This window comes from Triturus cristatus, chromosome 9, assembly GCF_964204655.1.
Source record: "Triturus cristatus chromosome 9, aTriCri1.1, whole genome shotgun sequence".
Taxonomy (NCBI): Eukaryota; Metazoa; Chordata; class Amphibia; order Caudata; family Salamandridae; genus Triturus; species Triturus cristatus.
In genome coordinates, this window is record NC_140592.1 from 105,115,142 (window position 1) to 105,135,423 (window position 20,282).

The following is a 20,282-nucleotide window of genomic DNA, read 5'->3' on the forward strand; positions in this document are numbered from 1 at the left end:
GGAGACCAAAAAACACAACTCTTCTAATGCACCTCAATCCTGGCTTGCACCACCCCCTCGGTTTCAAGGCAACAAGATGCACCTACATCTGGACCTGCATGTTCAATTGTAGTTGCAGTACTGAGGCCCTCAGGCAGCTTTGCTGATGCACGTCAGCACCACTCTGCAGCCATCTTGCATTTCTGGCACGAGGGGTCCAAACAAGGCTCTGATGACTCGCCTCGAGCCCGACCTACAGCGAGCCTCCAATAATCGGACTCTCACGAGGCTCCGCTAATGCACGTCAGCACCATTCTGCAGCCATCTTGCATTTCTGGCACGAGGGGTCTGAACAAGTCTCTGATGACACACCTCGAGCCCGGCCTATAGTGAGCCTGCTCTTCCTATACTCGGACCCTCTCGCGGCTCTGCCGGTGAACCTCAGCCTTGACCTGCAGCAGTTCCTCACGTCCCCTTTCAACACTGTCCGGCTGTACGTGCCCTGCGGGTTTTAGCTATTAATTTCCAAACTGTCCGGAATGTTAGTAGCGTCCAGGAATAGCAGCCACATCAGCTGGGTCTTCTGTCCGACTTTGCAATCCTTCTGTTTCCTCACTGTAGTCCCTCTCTAGCTGTACTTTCCCTCTCTTCTTCGCCCACTCCCATACTTTTTTCTCCTCCCCTCTTTAATCTTACCTCCTCGCTACCCTCTCTGCCTTCCTTCTCTTTCCTTGTCCTTTCTTTCTCTTTCTTCCGTCTATTCCTCTGCCCCCTCCCTTCAACCTCTTATTTTCCCCGTACCTTCTCTCATTTTCAGTTTCTCTCCTTCGCCCTCCTCTCAGCTTTTCCAATGCTCTTTTGCTGCCCTTCTCAACCCATTGTTGCCTTTCACTTTCTTCAAGCTCTTCCTCCCCCTCCGTCTGCCTCTCTCCGCTGGTCCTCTCTACCTTTCCTTCTCCCTGTGTCGTCCCCTCTCTTCTTGTGTCTCCTTTCTAATTATATCTACTTTGCTTCTCCCTCTTCCGTCACTGCAGCCTCACCTATTTATCTGATAGCTTAGTATACTTTTTAAGCCTCAGCTGGCACTCGCGGGGGGATGGGAATCGCGCAGGGGTGGAGGCTGGGGGAGTTTTAAAATAAATAAAAAAATCCTACCTGAGCAGGTCCGCGCAGCCTCGGGTCCGTTGGCGACTACAGGAACGGAACAGCCGCATCACTTCTGGCAAGTGGGTGGCAACCCCTCTCAGCCAATACTGGCACTGCCAGCAGCGCCAGGATTGACTTAGGGCACAGTTACTCTCCACCCGCCTGCCCATTAGGAGACTGAGGTTTGAGCCTTTGCGCAACCCTTGCACTCCTAATGGGCATGCGTCAGCCTGTGCAGACACTAGTGCGCATGACTGGGCACGGCGGAAAAATTCGCCGACCTTCCCCAGTCATGCGCACTTGTGGTGCTGCCTGCTGCCCCTGGTCTGACAATCATGTCAGTCAACATGAAGTTGGACCACCCACCCCCTTCAGATTCTGAAGGGGGTGGGCGGTCCGACGTCATGCTGACTGACATGATTGTCAGTTCTCCCTCGGCGTCTCTGAACTTAAGTAAACTGAGAGTTTACTTAAGTTTAGAGACACCAAGGGAGCTGCAGCCGCGGGCGGCTTGTGGGGCAACACCCCAGCGCCGTAATGGACGCACCGCCCCTGGTTTCAAGCAAACGGTCAAGCCTTGCCTAATGAGTATAAAGAGGCCATCCGCAGACTAGAAGTAAGGTATGCTAAAGAAATTTGTTAAGAACTTCTCTGACAAAATTGTATGTATGCGTTCTTTGCTTGAGAAGGGTGTGCGTTTCTGGTGGTGGACGTGGTGGTGGTGGTGGATGTATTGGTGGTGGCAGACCTGGTGGTGGTGGTGGTGGATGTGGTGGTGGATGTGGTGGTGAAGGATGTGGTGGTGGTGGATGATGTGGTGGTGGTGGACGTGGTGGTGGTGGACATGGTGGTGGTGGACGTGGTGGACATGGTGGTGGATGTGGTGGTGGTGGACGCAGTGGTCGATGTGGTGGTGAATGTGGTGGTGGTGGACATGGTGGTGGTGGACATGGTGGTGGTGGACATGGTGGTGCTGGTGGACATTGTGGTGGTGGATGTGGTGGTGGTGGATGTGGTGGACATGATGGTGGTGGTGGACGTGGTGGTGGTGGACGTGGTGGTGGTGGATGTGGTGGTGGTGGATGTGGTGGTGGTGGATGTGGTGGACGTGGTGGTGGATGTGGTGGTGGAGGACATGGTGGTGGAGGACGTGGTGGTGGATGTGGTGGTGGATGTGGTAGTGGTGGTGGACGTGGTTGTGGTGGACATGGTGTTGGACATGGTAGTGGTGGACCTGGTGCTGGTGGTGGTGGCGGGCAGGGTGGTGGTGGTGGACATGGATGTGGTGGACATGGTGGTGGTGGACGTGGTGGTGGATGTGGTGGTGGACATGGTGGTGGTGGACGTGGTAGTGGTGGATGTGGTGGTAGTGGACGTGATGGTGCTTGTGGGCATGGTGGTGGATGTGATGGTGGACGTGGTGGTGGTGGACGTGGTGGTGGTGGATGTGGTGGTGGTGGATGTGGTGGTGGATGTGGTTTTGGTGGACGTGGTGTTGGTGGACGTGATAGTGGTGAACCTGGTGCTAGTGGTGGACGTGGTGGTGGTGGAGGACGTGGTGGTGGTGGACATGGTGAAGGTGGACATGGTGGTGGTGGGCATGGTGGTGGATGTGGTGGTGGACGTTGTGGTGGTGGACATGGTGGTGGAGGACGTGGTGGTGGACGTGGTGGTGGTTGTGGACATGGTGGTGGATCTGGTGGTGGATGTGGTGGTGGTGGAGGTGGTGGATGTGGTGGTAGACATGGTGGTGGTGGACGTGGTGGATGTGGTGGTGGTGGATGTGGTGGTGGTGGTGGATGTGGTGGATGTGGTGGTGGTGGTGGATGTGGTGGTGGTGGTGGACATGGGGGTGGATGTGGTGGTGGACATGGGGGTGGTGGACATGGTGGTGGTGGACATGGTGGTGGTGGTGGAGGACATGGTGGTGGACATGGTGGTGGTGGACATGGTGGTGGTGGACATGGTGGTGGTGGATGTGGTGGACATGGTGGTGGTGGTAGACGTGGTGGTGGGCGTGGTGGTGGTGGACATGGTGGTGGTGGACATGGTGATGGTGGACATGGTGGTGGTGGTGGACATGATGGTGGTGAAGGATGTGGTGGTTGTGGATGTGGTGGTGGTGGTGGTGGTGGTGGACGTGGTGGTGGTGGATGTGGTGGTGGATGTGGTGGACATGGTGGTGGTGGACATGGTGGTGGTGGATGTGGTGGTGGACATGGTGGTGGTGGTGGACATGGTGGTGGTGGTGGACATGGTGGACATGGTGGTGGATGTGGTTGTGGTGGATGTGGTGGTGGACATGGTGGTGGACATGGTGGTGGTTGATGTGGTGGTGGTGGTAGACGTGGTGGTGGTGGATGTGGTGGACGTGGTTGTGGTGGTGGTGGTGGTGGTGGATGTGCTGGACGTGGTTGTGGTGGACATGGTGGTGGACATGTTGGTGGTTGACGTGGTGGTGGACGTGGTGGTGGTGGTGAACGTGGTGGATGTGGTGGTGGATGTAGTGGATGTGGTGGTGGATGTGGTGGACGTGGTGGTGATGGACGTGGTGGTGGTGGACGTGGTGGTGGTGGACGTGGTGGTGGTGGACATGGTGGTGGACGTAGTGGTGGTGGTGGTGGATGTGGTGGTAGTGATGTGGTGGATGTGGTGGTAGTGGACGTGGTGGTGGTGGACATGGTGGTGGTGGACATGGTGGTGGTAGATGTGGTGGTGAATGTGGTGGTGGACATGGTGGTGGTGGATGTGGTGGTGGGGGTGGACATGGTGGTGGTGTATGCGGTGGACATGGTGGTGGACATGGTGGTGGTGGACGTGGTGGTGGTGGACGTGGTGGAAGTGGTGGTGGACATGGTGGTGGTGGACAGGGTGGTGGATGTGGTGGCGGACTTGGTGGTGGTGGACGTGGTGGGGTGGACGTGGCGGTGGACAGGGTGGTGGTGGACAGGGTGGTGGTGGACAGGGTGGTGGTGGACTTGGTGGTGGACGTGGTGGTGGTGGTGGTGGACGTGGTGGTGGTGGTCGTGGACGTGATGGTGGTGGTCGTGGACATGGTGGTAGTGGTGGACGTGGTGGTGGTGGACGTGGTGGTGGACGTGGTGGTGGTGGTGGATGTGGTGGTATTGGACGTGGTGGTGGACGTGGTGGTGGACGTGGTGGTGGTGGACATGGTAGTGGTGGACATGGTGGACGTGGTGGTGGAGGGTGTGGTAGTGGTGGACGTGGTGTTCAAATAGCTGGGACTTTTGCCGTTAGGGTCCATACAGCATGGTGATAAAGGACATTTGCTTCAACAAAACTTCCACCGTATGAGTGAAAAATCGGATGCTATTTAAAAAGACACATACAAATGAAACGCATTTCAAATATTTTGACTGTTTGAAAAATTAAGGGCTTTCACTTTTAATTTCCCCAAAGGGAAAAAGTGTTGTCAGTAATAAAGTTAAATCGGGAAATCGGGGAGATGAGTCATCCGCAAAATGACAAAACAAGGAATGCGCATTAGAGAGAGGGGGAGCAGGAGGTGAGCCTGGGAGTGGTGCCTTCGTGCACGCGCAGTCTGCTAATTTTTAAGCACTGCACTCATGCTTGTTGCGCGCCCCTGCGTGCTCCCGCAAGGTGGATGACCCACAAGCACGAGTGTGTGCTTGAAATTGAGCAGAGCGATGGCCAAAGGCCCTCCTACGCAGCACATGCGCGCTGCTTAGGTGAGATCTAAAAAATCTTCAAAAGAGCAAGCAGTGGAAGTACACTGGGCAAGAAAGCAGTAGTTGGGATATGCTCCATAGGAGGGACAAATAATTGAAGAGGAAGTGAAGCTGGCACTTGCTGGCCAAAGAGAAATAAGTCTCAGTTGAGACCTAAAAAAGCAATGGTATCATTGTAATGTGTTACAAATGACTAGTGATGCATACGGCAAAAAAAGAGGTGATCCAAATCATGTTAAATCAAGTTAACATTGTTGTCAAGTCGTTTGGGACTTCTGCAAGACTTAACAACTGGCACAGCAGTATGATAAGGAAACAGGGGCTAAAGCACATCCTCCATTGAGTACAGAGAGTGCACACGCTACAGGGGGGAGTACAGAAAGGTTTGTGAGCCCCAACAGATGTGGGCTAAACCTTACTATAGTGTCTATGGTGTACAATGTAATGGAATTAAATAGTGGAGTCTAAAACCTACTGGGTGCCGATCCGTTACATGGAATGAGGGGGAAAAAATTAAGAATGCGGGCACGACTCTGAGGTATGGTAGAAGAGGCACCATAGGGTCATAGCATCAAAAAGGTGTGTGAAAGATGGAGGCACAGGAAACGATCTAAAAACCCAAAGCAAAAAAGGGGGAGAAAAGGTCCCTAAAGTATTCGCTACTCAGATAGGGAACCAAAGAAAATATAGAAAGGATTAGAAGTGGAGCAATGCCCCTATCTGAGAGCCATGTGGCAGACAATAAGGATGTGCAATAGTCCCTCCTTCATCTTTGCTTTATGACATCATCTCCGTTTTGTGGCATCATTAGGTCTTCTGAGTTGAGTACAGTTAAAAAGACTGCATAATGTTAGCTTCTTGGATTTAGCACACAGCTACTCCTTTGTGCTTTCTCCACTTGCATTCTTGGGTGGGATGAAAAAGAAAGGGTGAATTTAGAGAACAAAAATAAAAAGTCTGTCCAAGGTTATCTTTTCAAGATGGTGCCACTTGGACATAAAAGGTTTTCTGATAGACATGCTTGAAGGAGTAACCTTTGAAATGCCGCATCCAGAGGGATGTGAAAGCAGTAGCTGGTCCCAGTACACCAAGCTGTCACATGCATAATGAACAGGATATTTCATGCAAAAAGTGCCTGTCTCTCTCGGGAAACAACTTACTCATGACCTTTGCATTACAACTTCATTAATATTCAATTACTAGGGATTGATTGAGCAGTAAAGAGCAGAGCTCCTTACCATTTCTCAGCTATGTAATTACTTTCCATCTGTATATTTACTCAGATACCATCAGCAAAGGCTGTGATTGCTTGATGTGTGTATGACCCAGCCATGGAGCCTTTATGTGGAAAGACTCCTGAAGCTTGAATGGAGGAAGCACTACCAGTGAGCATCATGCTTCAGGGAGTGCTTCATCCCAGCACTAAGAACTCAAGATCCTGACTCCTATGGAGGTCATACTATGAAACATCTGATGCCGTTGCTTCTCCTGCATGGCAGGAGGGTCGCCATATTGTTTCTACTCATGTGGCATCTAATGACTGCAGCCCTTCTGACAATACCAGGATTGCTTCACGCATTGTAAGGGATCTCCTGGTGTTCTGTCAATTTGTTTTATACCAGAAACTTTGGTCAAGAATTGCGGAACTGAAGTTCGAATGGTAGGACACAGAGACCATTGCCCCAAAGTACAGGTCCTAATGATCTGGCATGTGGTCTACACAGCCTTAATGTGAAGTTAATCTAGCTGCACTTTAGAAAACTCTTGGAAAGGTCTGTCCGAATCAGCCTTCAACTGCTAAATACAATGATGTGGTGCAGCAGTCGAGTTATGTTGAGCAAGGGACCTGTTCTTATACCTTAGATTCAAATTGCGCTGTATGAGGCAGTCTAACAGAGTATCTCAGCAACTCTCCCCCCTACCATTTCATATCAAAACTATGTCCCAATAAACATCTATCCTGTCTGCACATGGCTCCCCCTCCACTGTACCTACTTCCCAAATTATACTTATGGTCCATAATGCTACATATTACATCCACCACTTCAACAGATGGGTTTGTCAACCTAATATTTTATCCCTGGCAAAGCACTTTGAGATGGCATAAGGTAACAGAGCTGACACGATATAAAACACAAAACAGAAATAGACAACTAAGCATAAACAAATGCATCAGGGAGGTCACTGCTCTCCCCCTCTATTGGTCACTCATTCCGGATCAAAGAGTATATCCTTTGACCTCATTTTTGATTGCATGATCATTCTTCTGTTCCAGGATTGACGGCTCCTTTCATACTCAAGAGTTTTCCAGACCTAGCTTGACCAGCTCTCTCTGTCTTACTAGGATGAATGCAGTGGCTGCTCTTGTGATCCAGAACCTGGTCTGCAGCCATCTGACACCTTTTTTGGTCTCCCATTGTAGGTACTTGCATTTTGCTCTCTTGATGTGAAGCCTCTGTGTCATGGCTTATGTCTCATATTTAATCTCATTTCAGCCTTCTGGTCTTTCCAAGAGACAATATCGTTTGGGGATTGAAATGTGCTTTATATATGTGGCCCACAATGACTTTCTCACCAGCCGTGTCACCTCAACACAGGGTTGTCTGACAAGCGTACTACTCTGTACTGACAAATATCACTGGCCTAATACGCGAGAAGAGAATATATACTCAAGTCACTCAGATCTAAATGTGCAAGACCAATTCCAGCCTTGAGAAAGCTTCAAGCCCACAGTTCTAAGAGGTGAAAACTTATGGATAAACAGTCTTAGGTTTACTTATGATGGCTTAGTACATATCACAATCCATATATGTACTCTGTAATACAATAAAACCAGTTATAATAAGTCACCTACAAGGAATGAAGAATTCAAACCAGAAAGTAATGAGAAGTCTTGTTGCTATATACATATATCAGGTGAAATAAAGCTACACACATCCATATATCTATCTATCTATATATATACTCCCTGCCTATCATAAATAAAGCTGCTGATCGAGTGCTACTCACCAGGTGGACAACCTTTGGAGCAAAAAAAAAATATATATAAATATATATACATATACATATATTTATGAATATATATTAATCCTGGGCAGTAAACTCCGCTCTGCAGGCAGAGTTCACTGAGTTTTTGTCACTCCGCGCTCCACTTGGAGTACATAATTCAGCAAAAAACTCAATCATTCGCGGAGTTTACTGTTGTGGGCCATTCACCACTTTAGATCCCTCTAGTTTCAAATTACAATGGATTGCAGGTGAACCTGGAAGTGGCTCACCGTTTCTACTGTAAGTTTGGGGAAGTTACGTGCAGAGGGTGGGTGTTGAAAGGTTGAAATAGGTGGATCCAGCCTCCAACTTGTTCCCTCTCTCTCCCCGTGCATACATTAAAAAAGCTGCTTTAGCAACGTTTTCGCAAGCAATTTCTGTAAATGGATGGAATGGCAGAGTGGAAAGCAGATGATATAATAAGGTTTGACGGTCATCTCCTCGCTCTCTCTTATCATAGGCTCAGATTGGCTTCTCTCCACGTCCGACTCCGCAAGTGGTTGACCCGACACCCTTGCCGTGATCAAAGGAATCCTCATGATTTTGGAGCTGAAAGCCACCGCGTTTTCCTTTTCTCCGGCTATATAAAATCCCAAAATGACGTACTGTGTTAATTTAGGACCACTGGGGAGTTTTTCAGCAACTACATGGAATTCCCCAGAGTGAAACTCTGCGAACGCCACCCAGCCTTAATATAAATATATTTCCACTGAAAAAAAACAATAGGTTACAGGAACGTTATAGTTGGGTTCAGATTTTGCACACACAAAACCATAGAAATTCTGCAGTTACAGTTCTAGTTTTCTCGGGTAACTAGAACTTGTGTCTTAAGGTAACTATAACTCACGCCCCCTCCCCGGATGTCTAGTTTTCAGAAATGTCTGGGTTTGGTACGTTTCCTTACATGGCCGCCGAGCCTGGGACCAAAAACGCAGGTAACCCCCTTGCAAAACCAAGTTGTTTTGTGATCAATAATTTTGATGCCTCCACAATACATTTTGTGACCTTTCCTGTCGTGAGCTTCTTGGCCCACCCACACAAGTAGGTAGCATTTTTATCGGGAGACCTGGGGGAACACTGGGTGGTAGGAAATTTGTGCCAGCTAGGAGATCCCACAACATTCCCACACAGAAACATGAGGAAAATGTGATCTTTTAGCTAAATTTGAAGTTTGTAGGGGATTCTGGGTAAAAAATAGTAGGGGGATCCACGCAAACCACACCTCCCTGGACTCACCTGGGAGTTTTGTTTTCAGACATGTCTGAGTTTGGTAGGTTTCCCTAGATAGCTGCTGTGCCCGGGACCAAATATGCAGGAGACTCCCTTCCAAACCAGGTCGTTTTGTTATCAATAATTTTGTTGTCTCCACAATATGTTTTGGGCCCTTCCCTACCACCGGCACTTGGCACACACACACAAGTGAAGTAGCATTTCCATCAGGAGACCTAGGGAATGCTGGGTTGTAGGACATTTGTGCCAGCCTGGTGATCTCACAACTTTCTCACACAAAAATGTGAGGAAAAATATGTTTTTGTCAATTAATCAAATTTACAAGGGCTTCTGGGTTCACACAAAACACCCACATGTTAATCCCTTAGTGACCAGTTTCTAAAAAGATGTGAGGGCAGATGGTGTTCACTACATAGAGAGTATTCATTGATGGTAAAAAGCAAAAAAACAACAAAACATTATTGCACACCCATCCACTAGTCAATCACAGGCATTCTGGTTGGATTTGACACAAGGGTAAGTAAACAGTTCATTTAAGAAAACTTTATTCACCAATGACTTTAGGATATAAAAGCCACAAGCGATTGTTAATAATTTCAACATTAGATCAAAGAACCAGTGAATTACTAGTTGTGAGCTGTAAAGCCACATCAAGGCATCAACCGCTTTAGAGTCCATTATCACGCCTTTCATGCGTCAGACACAGAAAAGCATTCACACTGCCAGCTGTGGAATCAACACAATACAACACTCACATTTACAAACAGCCCCATTCCAGGGTCCATCATTCTTCATACGCCAACAGGACTAACACACCAATCACACCACCAAGCACACAAACATCAGACAACTGACAAACAAACTTACAAACTTTAAGCAAGTCGCTACACATACTGGCTACCAATCACCAACACACCCCCAGTCCACGCGCACTGCCAGTCAAACGCCAGTCTACATACACCACCCACCAAGAACCCGTCCAAGCACACTGCCAACCAAGCACCAGTCTAAACTTACTGCCAGCCAAACACCACACCACCCACATTGCCAGCCAAACGCCAGTTCACACGCACCACCAGCCAAGCGCTAGTCCACACACACTACCAGCCAAGCGCCAGTGCACACCACCGCCAGCCAAGCGACACTCTACACACACTGCCAGCCAAACGCCAGTACACAAACACACAAACTTTCCGGTCTAGTTGTTTTCTGTTCCCCTTGTGAGCAGATGGGCATAAAAATATGGCTAATGTGCCCTTGGGGAAGGGGCAGAAAATTACCAAAATATTGCCCCAAACGAGGAGGGCAACCCGTGTCAAAGTAGCTGCTCCCCGACATATTAATTTTAAACTCACTGGGGTTTAGCGTTTTTTTGCCCTTTGGGGGCAGATGGGCCTATGAATATGGCCAATCTGTCCCCCGGGGGGCAGAAACAGACAAAATATGTAGCCAATTAAAGTAAAGTGACCGCTGTACAAGTGGCCGCTCCTCTTATTGCACAAACAATTATCCCTGGTGTCTACTGGGTTTTTGAGATGGGCCTAAAACTATGGCTTATCTGCCCCCAAGGGGGAGGGGTGCCAAAAACTGCCAAAATATTTGCCAGTGAAAAACGTGGAGTGACCCTTGCCTATGGGGCTACTCCTCCACATGCCAAAATACTTTCCCCTGGTGTCAAGTGGGTTTCAGACACATCTGCCCCCAAGGGAGCAGAAAAATTCAAAATAATTCCCCCAAAAAAGTAGGAGCAACCCTTGCCTAAGAGGCTGCTCGCCCACATGCCAAAATACTTGTCCCTGGTGTCTAGCAGAATTCTGCTCCCCTTGGAGGGAGATCGGCCTACAAATATGCCTGAGCTGCCTCTAAAGGGCATATAAATGGGTAAAATAATTCCCTCAAAAAAAGGGGGGGGGCAACCCTTGCCTAAGGGGCCGCTCCACCACATATCAATAACATTTTCTCTGGCGTCTAGTGGGTTTTTGCTCCGGCCTAAAATGTGGCCGAACTGCACCCAAGATGGCAGAAACGGTCAAAAATTAACCAAAAATAAAAGGGAGAGACCCTTGCCAAGATACCTCTCCCCAAAGCCAAAGAAAATCCCTGGTGGCCTAGTGGATGCAGGAATGCACTGCATAGAGGCACTGGGGGACAGAAAATATTCTTTCCTTCCCCCTGGTGCTTCTCTGCCCTCCGGAACCCTCCCCGGAGATGTACAACACTTACTTCCCCAATGCTTTCGAAGCAAATTGCTTCCAGGTCATCTCAAGCATGTTTTGATGATGTCGGTGCGTGCTGTGTGGACCGACGTCATCAGATTGCCGAGGGGGAGGCGTGGGTCGGGTGGCAGCACAAGCACTTATGCTGCCATCCCTGATGGGGGCCCTTAGATGGGTAGCCCACGGGGGAGCGCCATTGCTGGGCTGGGCTGGGATTGATTTGTTGTCAATTTCCTATTGCAGTTTAAGAGAAGGATCAGTCATGCGCTCCGCACTGTTTTCTGTGTAGGGGCACTCCCTTAGCCACCGATTCCTGTCGGGAAGAGTGCCAAGGCCTCGAGAGGCTGAGCAGTTTTCAAGAAAATCCTTGTTTGTGGGCCCAGGTATAAATCACAAGGGTGCCCAAAGCAGGAGTAACTGGAATGCATTACATGGTGTGACCGTTCGAAAGAAAACAAGCTGCAAGAATCCTACACAAATAATGGAAGATAAAGAAAATGCAGGGAAGCAACCTGTTCAAGTGAATCCAGTGGAAAGGGCTGGGACTACTGCACTTCAAACAATTCAGTCTCCAGACTTGTGTGCAGCCTCTGTGATTAGCAAAGATTTTGAAAATCTTCGATGAGAGGCAGAACAAGCTCTATCTTTGGAACAAAATACTGCAGCTATTTCACGCAGTCACTCATTGGTGAAAAGTGTTGCAGAGAAACATTCAGTGGCGGACACAGGCAATGCTGGCACCCAAATTACCAAAACGGCAATGCACGGTTTGGAGAAATCTAATTCTGATGCCAAACTGACTAAAAACACCCATCTGTGGAGTTTTTCGTGGGAGAGTGGTACAATCCGAGGTAAGCTCATTCTGGAAAGTGTCAGATGTTGAAAGCCAGGCGAAGGCTTCAGTTCTTTCTAACAACTTGGCAAAATCCCAGACTTCAAACAATTTAACTGCAGGTCTAGGAAATATTGCACATTTCACGATTAAATCTTCATGTAAAGAGTCGAATTGACCTTTGGACAAGGCACATTATGTGGGTGTTTCAAAACGCCCTGCAAAACATTCTGCTTCCACTGTTAAACCCGCTGGAAGAAAACAGTCCTCTGTTCCTGGCAGGATGACCACGATGTCAATTATATTAAACTGAGTAGCACAGCTTTTTTAGGTCTCGCCTGAGACAGCGCTTTAGCGCTGCTCTCGCGAGAGCTTTTGTTAAAGGGGGATCTGGAAGTGCAAACGAGTGCTTTTCAGGCCTCCAAATACAGTGCATGTGCGCCGGGCGCGCGCACCATTTGGCAGCCTGAAAAGCACTGCCTGATCACTTTCACGCCCGCTTTGATGTCCTCAGTGAGCCGCGCGGCCACTGAGGCCATCAAAGCGGCTGCAAAAGTGCACACCTTTTGCCACCCCCTTCCTGCTTGTTGCCTTTGCTTCCTGTCACGCTACACTCCCTTACTCTCCCACCCAGACCTCTTACACAAACTAACGGGGTGTCTTACACTTTTTTTTGTCATTTCTCATCTTGATGCCCTTTTCCCCCCACTTTTCATCTGGCATAACTCAACCCCCCCCCCCCCCCTCTCTGATATAGCTTTCAATAGTAGCGATTCTTTTTTCCTTCAACCGCATTTCAAAGGTAGTTCCAAGGGGCCCATTTGAGGCCGAAAAGCGATCTATAAATGACTCACTTTTCTCTGGGGTTTGTTCAAATTCTGTAGGATTTCTTTCACCTCCTTCGTCCACGTCCCGTCTCTATGTCCCATACCTCCTTCATTCATTTACACCTCACACCCTCTACTCCCTGACTCGTCTTCACTCCCTCACATTTTCTGTCTCCCTCTTTCTCCCTTCATTTCTACACTTTCTTCTCTATTGATCAGCAAGTCTTTTTGTGTGTGGCTTTTTTGCAGTTTTATTTACTGCTGAGTCGACCCGAAGGTATTGGATTGCTTTACAACTCCCCCACTTCTTTCCTCTTTAATGACCTTTCGCCTGTCACTGCCTCCTCTATGATGTGCCTCCCAACTTCTCTGCTACCACCCTTGCGCCTTCTCTTGACTAGACACCCTTACTGTCATTTCCTATGTTTCTCTCCCCATCCTTTCATCTCCTGTACCCAGCACTTCTACTTCCTTTCCCCCTTCCCTTCTCGTGACCTCCACCAGGTCAGTTCCCTCTCCCCGCACTCCTCTTTCTTTTTAACTTTTTCCTACCTCACTTACCATCCCGCCTTCTTCTCCTCCACTACTCTCCCCCTGCATTAGTCCATCCCCTCGCTACCCATCAACGCTCCCTCCTTCCCCTGCTGTCCCCTTTTCGGAGAGTTCCAATGTTTTCATCTCTCCTTTTATCACCTCTACCCTCAGCCCCCCTCTTCATCTCTTCCCTCTTCATCTCCTTCCCCCCATAAGCCTCACTGACCTGCACTCTCCCTCGTCAGCATACTTCCCTCATTTACTCTGATTTTAATATGCGTTTTGCATTGTCTTTATTGCGATTAAAGTCTAAACTCTTTAAATCTGGGGTGATGAAAGACGGCTTGTCGGCCTACTTCAAAGCGGCGAACTCCCTGCACGCATGAGCGGCTTCACAAAGGAAACAGGCAGCCTCCCCGGTAGATAATGGGGGGGGGCTCTTGTACTGTTGATGAGGACTTTGTTGGGGGAGGGAGCAGATCACCGACAGTTTGTTTTACCAACGCAGCTCCTTAATACACATTTTTTTGCCCAGCCTTATTTCAATATAGCCTTTCCCCTGCGCCTGCTATGGCACTCTTCTGAAGGGCACAGTACTACCCCAGCAGTCCATAGGGAATACATTCGACACTTGTATGCACCTGGAATCGCTTTTAGGCGCTTCTCCTCGGGACAAGCTCTTTTTTTTTTCTTTTTACGTACATTGCATACTTACTAATTGTACATTCTAAATCCTCCGATGTTGGCAAGTTGTATAATTGGGGCAGATGGAGTCAAAAACACACGCTTCTCGGCGCTATTCGGGGGTATGTAGCGCTATAGCATTTAAATCTCGCAGCGCTTCGAACAAGCATTTGCAATGCAATAGGTCTCGCAGTTATACGAGTTTGAGCTATTGGCATTATAAATGACAGTGCCTTTTATTTATGTTTTAAAAAAAACAAACTTAAATAAAAAGCATTGTCATTTACAATGCCAATAGCTCAAACTCCTATAAATGCGAGACCTATTGCATTGCAAATGCTTGTCTGCACATGGAACTGCACCCTGGCCTAACAGTTGCTAAGACATGGGTCAAAAAACGAAGCCCGCAACCACTGCAGAACTGCCCATTTGTAAAATGCATCCTTCTAGATCGTTCAAAGTATGTAAAGAAAGCACAAAGAAGCAATTATCTACTGCTAGTGCAGAACTGTCCAATCGTAAAATGCATCCTTCTAAATCATTCAACGTATGTAAAGATATCAAGATCAAAGAGAAGCCATTATCTGCTGTTGTTACTGTGGGGAAAAACACTTTCCGTTCTCCAGTAAAACAGTGTCTTCCTACTGGCCAAGGAGATGCACCTGGAGCTAGGTAGCCTCGGGTCTCAAATACAACAACTTTGGCTTACTCCACCATAATTTCTGCACCTTTCCGTCCCAAAACAGTCTCTGATATCCCTACTGCTGCTTCTACTAGATTTGTACATCCAAAGGAATCTGCAGAAGAGCGGAGGGCTCGGCTTGCTCGGTGGCAAGCTTCAAAAGGTGAGGTTATGAAGAGACCACCAATGGTAAAAATGAAGGTGCTTCCGCCTGATGTGCATAAAGAAACAGTTCAGTTCATCTCAGAGCGCGTAAATGATGACCTACAATGATTATCCAAGGAAGAAGCAGATGAAAAGGACAAAGCTAAATCAGATAGTCGACATGCTACAGAACATCCCTCTGAACCAAAATGTGGACTCCCCAAAATACAAGAAAGAGATCGGCAAAGAAGACCAGAATACTAACGGAGAACTGGAAGATTTGGAGCATTTGGTCAAGAACGAAGGGCTTGTTGACCATGAAACAAATTCAGAAGTAAATTATACTTTTGAAAAGCCAAAGACCGAAAATAAGTCTTCAAAAGAGAAGTTAAACTTCAGACGAGCCTACCAAAAGGCAGAAGATGACAAAGATGGAGAAGTGTCTCCAGACAATGAAGCAGAAGGTTCATCAGTAATCTGGTTTAATGTGAGGACTACCCCGTCCTTGAAAAGCTTTTCCAACAACATGCACAGTCAGCTAGGAGATTCCACTTTTAAAGACCTCAAGTTTTTAACTCCAGTGCGGCGCTCATTACTCATCGAGCGCAAATCATTCAGACTTCCAGAAATGTTACACGCCCATGACCCGTGTCTTTCATCTCTTGGGCAGCGGGCGGAGTTGGAGGGGGATGTTAATGCATATATCTTCAGAGAGAACAACGCGCTAAGAGACCTGGCGAAGAACGCCTATCAACAGAAGGAGAAATGAAGCTTTACATTGCTTTAAGTGCCTTTTATCTTTTGTCGGATATATTTGTGCTTTAAATCCGTGCCTGCAGTTTGTGGGCATTTTTTTTTCTAAGGGCCGGTTATTTGTTAAAAAAAAAAAAATAATAATAATGAGTTTTCATTGTAAGACTGGTTGTGGCTTTACTCCCAGGTGTGGCCAGGCCCTTTTATCTGTTTGTGTGTCATGTACATTAAAATGAACTCAAAATTTGTATTAAAAGTATCCTAAAATTGCTTCCCCTGTGGGTGGGTGGGTGGGTGGGTGGGTGTGTGTGCGGATGGAATGGTTCCGTCTTCAGCACATGCTCACCGTGACAGAGGTCGGAACCATTCCATCCTCAGCACAGAATGGGTTAATAGGATCAAAACAAATCCAGACACTTTACTTGGTGATACACAATGTTTATACACAAATGGCAAATATTTCCACACATTATGGTAAAACTATATGCCTGTGCACATGTTGTGGTCATTTCAAAGGAAAATATGGTGTCTGTTAATGATATTGGGTATTTGTAACAGCATGCTCCTAAATACATCAGCTAAATACTACACAATTACTGCTCTCCTGCTAAATCAGTATGGCACATTTGTGACACTTTCTTTGTGCGGTGCTTGTATTTTTCAGAATCCCTATGACTTCACTGTCTCCTTGGCCACAGGAGCTCTTACAGCACTGGCAGCTTGTGGTTAGATCTTTCTGACTCCCTCAGCTGCAGGACTCAGACTCTGTGCGGTAGAATCTACGGAAGCACCTGTGGGGACACGGCTGAACAGTGCGCATGCTCACTTTTGTAAATGAAGAGTGTGCCATTCGGCCATGGTTGCCTGATGCAGCGGAAGTCAAGGAAGAAGGTATGCCCATGCTGCTGAAGACAAGACTGTGCAGTAATCACTGCATTGAGCGTGATGGGTGGAGTGCAAATTACGGCAGTTTGTAAAAGTGCATAGACTTACTTGGCACAGAGCGCTGGTCCCGGGAAAATGAATGATTTTAAGCTAAAACGAAATAGCAGGTAAATTTAAAACAACTTCTTGATGTTGGTAATGCACAATTCTTCCTTATGAAAACCAGAAGTAGGAATAGTTATCCGTCTGAGACCTGAGGAAACCTGCCAGAATCTCAGCACACGAGATGTTGCTCCTCGGAGCGATGTAGTGAGAGAGGGGGAACTAGAGTACCTGTTATACACAGTACCATAGTAGAAATGGGTTAGCCAATAAATTAACAGGGGGAGGCAACCCAAGGGTCCATCTTGGTTCTACGAGCCCAGGGACAATTGGAATTGTAAATAGGAACATTAGGAATGGAAATAGCGCAACAGATATAATATAAAAATATGATATATTGTCTTCAAAATTAAAAAAAAGTATAGTTGACAAGTGTTTCACCTTACTGCCTCAGAATATATCATTGCATTTAGAGGTGAGTACTAAAAGAACTTAGAAACATTCATGCCCCCACCCCCATTCCAGCAACAATACAATTAGTGAACTAAGAGGCAAGTTAGTTGTCATGTGTACCCTTTATGTGGGCTATATTCTCATTTTACATGAAGCAGCATTATAGTCCATTAATTCAAACACAACAGAAAGATTTGTGTACAGCACACATCTCCACATATTTCAAGGTTTTCTCATAAGCAGTAGTGACAAAATAGGAGAAATTATAAAGTAATTGCCAAGAATCACAAAATTTGATCAGGTCACCAACCAGAATTGATTCCAGGTTATCTGCTGTTATACAATATGTCTTAAAAAATTGACAAAACCAATAGATCTGCTTAGACGCGACCTATTGGCTTTGCCAATGCTTGTTATTACCTCTACTGGGCCATCCGACAAACAAAAGGCCTCCATAGACTTTAATGAGATCATCCCCTATTCAAGTCTATATCAACCTGCGAAAAAGTGTTAATTCCCCACTCACTTTAAAGGGCTCACCCTTCGCCCGCACTTTTTGAGACGAATGAATGCCTATTTGATAAACGGTAAGGAAAGGCCAACCTCCTCACAAAAGAGTGACGTGCACTTGAAGAACGGGCCACGTGCTGCGCCAGCTACCCCAAAGACAGGAATAAAATGGATGGGAAGCAGTTGCCCTCGAACATACACCCCCCAATCGTTAAGCAATGCTTTATCGATTTCATTTTCTTTTACTTCCGAGCTAATTTATGGGGTTAATTATTTGCACTGTGCGGCTCTCTGAGAATTTGACGTACTTCTGTAATCAGGGAGGGTTCAGAGCCGCCGAGGGTAACACGTTGTGATCTACAGCCAGCAGAGAAGCGCTGACTGCTTAACCAAAGTCGCCATTAAATATTAACGCGCCGGAGAGCGGCCGGACGAGGGCTAAACTGAGATAATGTTTAGAGGCGAACCAGACAGAACGCGGGGCAATCAATCACACGCATTTTAGGAAGGAGGAGGTAAATTAATTTATTTTTCGAAATTTGTTTTTCATTAAACATGCAGCCCATGGACTGCGCTTGCTGTTCTGCTGACAAAGGTCATTATTCCTCGTTAGGCCGAGCATTCCCCTAAACTGAGCCGGTGTTCGTCCCTTCCTGCCCGCAGTGCGGGGCTATAACACTTCGCTCATGAAGAATCACTTTGAAAGCCCAAATTGAAGAGACAAAAAGAAACTAGAAAGCACAACTTCCTCCATGAGATATGGCGGGAAGAGGCAGCAGCACGCTGTAGCAGTTATTATGAAGTGGACCCTGCGGCGGCCCACGGCCCACGCAGGAGGCCACCCTAAAAGGGTGGCCCTTTAGTTCCATTTGGGCACTAACCCACCCCCTCTAATCCCGGGAATCAGGGAGGAGTCCCCCCCCTTGCCTTAGGCGCGTGTCACTTACAGCGCGCCGAGGAGGTAGAGAGGGTATTTATGCCTCCCCCGGCCATCCTGGCATCCTCTGTTGCGCCAGGCACGCCGTCTTGTTGGTCCGAATCCTCGGGTCGTGTGGTCGGCGTTGTTGCGGTCTCCTTTGCCCCCGCTGGACACGCTGTGTCTGCAGCGCGCCGAGGGTGCCGTGTGCCCGGGACCACGTGGTGGTCGTCATGCACGGTGTGTTCCGGGGGCAGGGAGGAGCTTTGGGGCCTTTTCGTTGTCGCTGAGCATCTGAGCCAGGGGCGAGTCAGGCCTGCCAGTCATGCACTGGGCTCTGGTTTGGCGGCGTGCGAGTGTGCATCGAGTCGCATGTTCAGGCCTTTTACCCGTCGGGGTAGGGGTTGCCTTTGGCGCGTGTGGCGGTGAGTTCCCCGCCTCCCCGGCCATTGTCCGCGGGATATGCTTGCTTGGGGTGAGTGCCCGGGTGTTGTCTATCCCCTCACCTGCAGTCCACGAGGCCAGAGGTTGTGTCATGTTGCATGGGGGGGCAGCATGGGGAGGGTCCGCGATGTGGTCCTGCACTGTCTTGGTGTCCCCTGGGGCCATGGTTCCTTGCCGTGGCACTCGCTGGGAAGCTATTTAGTGAGAAGGCTGCCTGCCTTGTTTCCACCCCCTATTGAGACGCCGTCGGCTCTTTGCGCCGGACTCGCTTGTGCGGTTGCGTTTTGTATCGATGGGAGGGCAGGATAGTGGGCGATGAGTAAAATTCGTACTGCACATTGGGGTGGCCGCGCCTTCCATTACGGCACATCTAAACTCTGGAATTCTCTTCCATTGGAACTTGGGAACGCCAGCTCCTTAATGGGCTTTAGGAAAAAATTAAAAACTTGGCTGTTCCAGGATTAGGCGCAGAGCATGCTGATTGGAGTCCCCAGTGCCATGACACCCTTGGGGATTTGTGCGCTTTTATAAATTTCATTAACATAACATACAACCCCCCTTCCTTTAGATCGTCCCCTGCCTCGTTGCTGGGCGGGTCACCGGCACCCCAGCCGTGGGTGCAGCTGTGGTACAGGCCGCGTAACTGGGGCCCTTCCTCTCTTTAGACAGAGTTAATGGCTAGGGCGGCCGCCTTTTAGGCCGGGGACTCGGGTTCGAGTCTGGCAGGAGGCTCATACAGCCTCTGATGCTGCGATCACTTAATCTCCCGGTGCCTGAAAATGAATATGTCCGTCTGTAACGTATCTTGTGATTATGCAAAAACGCTGTGGTACCTTCTGTCCGATTCCTGTAAGCTGGTTGGATGTCCCAGGTACTATATGGCGTTTTTGCCATTTAAAAATGTTTCAGCAGCCCGGATTTAACGAGCAGAGGCGTGAGGAGATGTATTGCCTGATTGAGCCTAAGTACCATTGATTGGCCCCAAGTCATTGCCACAGCACGTCAGATGGTGCCTCATCCTGAGGTTGGGTGGGCGGTGAACATGGTGTGGTGGCGTGCCTGGAGATGGGGGCAGCGGCAAGGTGGCAGATGGGTTGCAGGGAGGGTCCAGCTCAGCGCGAGCGGCCTTGAAGTTGCCAGGGCTCCATCTTGTTGGTGAGGGGACATGGGGGGGCTGCCCTCACTCA

General features: G+C 48.4%; 1 pseudogene; it reads left to right on the forward strand.

The window, feature by feature from the left end:
• The first annotated feature begins 11,591 nt into the window (after window positions 1-11,591).
• Window positions 11,592-15,801, forward strand: LOC146797484 (cytoskeleton-associated protein 2-like; annotated as a pseudogene).
• The last annotated feature ends 4,481 nt before the right edge of the window (window positions 15,802-20,282 follow it).